This window comes from Mus pahari, chromosome 5, assembly GCF_900095145.1.
Source record: "Mus pahari chromosome 5, PAHARI_EIJ_v1.1, whole genome shotgun sequence".
Lineage (NCBI taxonomy): Eukaryota > Metazoa > Chordata > Mammalia > Rodentia > Muridae > Mus > Mus pahari.
In genome coordinates, this window is record NC_034594.1 from 129,578,958 (window position 1) to 129,582,490 (window position 3,533).

Genomic DNA, 3,533 nt, shown 5'->3' on the forward strand with positions numbered 1-3,533 from the left:
GATTGGGGGAAAAAAGAACTAGTCCTACACTCCTTTTTTGTTCAAGAAGAAATGTGTTGATCAGTGTCGTTTTAATGCATGCGAGTGTTGAGAAATCAAATGCATTCACTGTAAAGCTGAATTGCCAATGTCTGTAGAAGATGGGCTGACCTGGGCCTGAAGCTAGAGACGCACCCTTCACTGTAGTTTGTTACAGACATATGTATACGACACTGCTAAATGTGCATGGGCAGACACAGCGATGTTTGCTAATAGTTTAGAGCTGAACAGCTTCAGAAAATTAGGGGCTAATTTTTTGGTTTAATTCTCTATCTTTAAGAAGTAGTCAAGTGGTGGCATGCAATCCAGCAGTAAAGAGGCTAAGGCAAGAGAATCTCAGGTTGTAGACCAGCCTCGGCTACAGGAGACTCAAAGGAGGAATAGATTACTCCCGTTGGAGCCAGTAGTTCTTCCAGGCCCTTGATTGGAAGATGAAGACCCCCTTCCTCTTGAGCAGTCCTCTACTACATGCTCGGCTTTTGGTGTCTCATCTCCTGCTCATGTTGACACTTTCTTTTTAAAACTAATGTCTTGGGGTGGGGGGGAAAAGTGGGGGTAGAAGACTGATGTACTTGGAGAATTTCTAGAATTTTCTACCAGTTATAAATGACAGTGACATTTATCATCACTCTTTTAAAAGAAAAGTAGCTGAGCTTAACTCACCTGTTAGATTATCATATATTCAAGTAAATCATGTGGAGGTGACTTGCATATAGCCGCACTCTATTCTCTCCTCCCCTCCGCGGCCCCCTCCCCATAATTTTCTACCTTTGCTAGTGATCCCTTTTCATTAGGCTGTATCTTCAGGGGACAGAGTCATCTTTATTTCTGTTCTCAGTGGTGTGTGTCATCACCTTGCATGCATTAGCTTGCTTCACCTGAATCTGCCATACATCTTTATGCCCTCAGCATCTACTATGGCCAGTTCTTTCTATATCTCTTGTCAGTTGCTTTAGCTTTGTCAAGCTGGTAGCTTAGTCCTTTGGATTTTGAAGGTATGCAGAGGCCTAGAGCTAGGCAGTTCCAAGGGAACCTTTGCACAGACTGCCTGAGGCAGCCTAAGGGTGCCTATGGCTCCCACGCTACCTGCCGTCGCCTCTGAGGCAGAGAAGCGAGCCCTTGGGATGGTCCTAAAATTTGGTCTACTCCTAAGTCTTGTGCATAGAGTTCCAGTTTTCCAGCTTAGGAGTCAGGAGTGCTTGGAGTAATGGTTGTTCCTGTCACCTGTGCTGATCATGATCAGCACGGCACAGTGACCCAACTTCAGTGCTGTTGCCTGTGATCCTGTTACTGGGGAAGCTGGCTCAGCTCACCCTACTCCACTGCCATGCGTTTGTGTTCCATGTTGACCGTGTAATGATAACTCTTCTTTTGGACTAGCTCCTCAGGTGCCTCAGGAGGACCCTGGATGGAGTCTGGGCAGTTGATCTTGATTAGAAACTAACAGAAGTCATCCTCAGAGATTTGTACCATCAAAGATGAGTTCCTGAGTATTGCTGGGAGAAATACTTGCCTGCTGGGCTGGTGTGCATAACTGTTGAACTAGAGCTCAAAGTCCCATTGCTTCAGACTCTCCATTCATCTCTTTGCACTCTGGCAGATTGCTGCCGTACTTTCTCCATCCTATGTGATGTACTGAGAGAAGGAGGCCCTTCTAGACCAGCCTCCGCCTCCACACACACACTTCCTTTGCTCCATGTACACCTATAAATCTGAGACTGTTTACCCCTCCTAGATAATAATATTCTTTATTTTCCTGGTGCCGACAAACAAGAACACAGTAGCAGAACCCTGCACACTGAGTACATCTGCAAAGTTGCCATCTAAGGATAAAGTATGCCTACTTCTCCAGGACCATAGCATCTGAGAAGAATAGGGCTGGGGTCCTGAGTTACTCAGCTGTTTTGAGAGCTTGGACCCCAGCCCTTTAGGGCATGGAGGAGGCACTGTCAGATGCTAGCAAGGTAGTGAAAGGAAATACGAAGAGTTCTGTGGGTGGAGCTTGCTTGCTTGCTTAGGTTTGTTTCTGAGTTCCTGAATAGCACTTTATCATCTTGTTTTTAGCAACCATATAATTTAGGACTAGTGGGACTTCATTAAAAAGTCACATACTTAAGTTCCCAGTTTTCAGCAGATATAAAGTGACATATCTCTTGTAGAGTCAGAGGACACTGCAGGGGCTGTAGTGCTCCAGGACCATTCGTTCCCAAGTTGTCTTTGGTATTCTTTAAGATCCATGCTGTGTTGTGAATGACAAGAATGCTGATGGTCAGGGCCACATGAACTTGCTTTCTTGATCTCCATGGCCAGCTTCCACTATGCCACTTGAACTCCCATCCTGAGAAGTGTTTGCTGAGACCTTGAGAAATGACCTTCAGGAAAATGAGGATTCAGAAACGAAGGGAAGGTGAGGTGCTCCCTGCAGCTCCTTATCACCTCTCTCTGAGGGCAGAGGCAGTGGCTGGTGAGCACACTGCACACACAAGCCCCTTCCTTGTAGACCCTGCACTACTCCTTTGCAATCTGATTCTGTAATGACTATCAGTGGAGCTGCCCAGACTTTGTGTTTGCTTGATAAAAGTAAATTTGAACATTTTGTGGTGGTTGATAGAACTTTGTCCTAAAACTTGCTAATTCAGACTCTTTAAAACTCTAATGTTTATGCCAAAGGTTACACTGCAGACGTAGGTGGTACACAGAGGGGGACTCCCTATAGTGGGCACTGTGTGCATTGCTAAGGGGACACAGTGCCCAGTGAGACCATATGGGATTTTACTAAAACATGTCAGTCATGGGTCACACTACCACTGTTGTCAAGTGTTTGTTCTTAATTGTTATTGTAATATATTTTCAATTGTTTTTCTAATTTAATTCTCTCTGTTGTCTGACTGTGAACTGCTAACAGTGTTAAAAACTTGATGTAAATAAATGATGCCCCTGGCAGGGACTACTTCCTGCCGTGTCTCACAAGGTTTGCAAATTGTGTTTTGTTCTAAATAAAAGCTGAAATGTTTTATAGGCAAAGTGGGCTTGAGTTGGAGTATTTCTCCCAGGAAGCAGAGCAGATCTTTACAGGCAGGCATTCAGTAGAGGACTCTAAAGTCCAGAAGGTGATTAGTAAGCATCCCTCGGATACACTCTTTCTGGAGTGTGAGCTGTGGTATGAATCCTCATCCTAGACTGAGTATTGTACATATGGTACCTTCTAGAGCCTGTGCTGGCAGACATCATTTAGGTACCTTATGAGTACCTAACTGACGTTAGTATGTGTCTAATGTGAAGGACTACACACAGATATTTAATTCTCTCAACATCCATTCTGAACTCAACTGGAAATATGTTCTTAAAGTGTCTTGAGACAGGAATTAAAATATAGACCCTCCAAGAGAACATTCTTATTCAAAACTACTACTTCTTCTTCTTCTTCTTCTTCTTCTTCTTCTTCTTCTTCTTCTTCTTCTTCTTCTTCTTCTTCTTCTTCTTCTTCTTCTTCT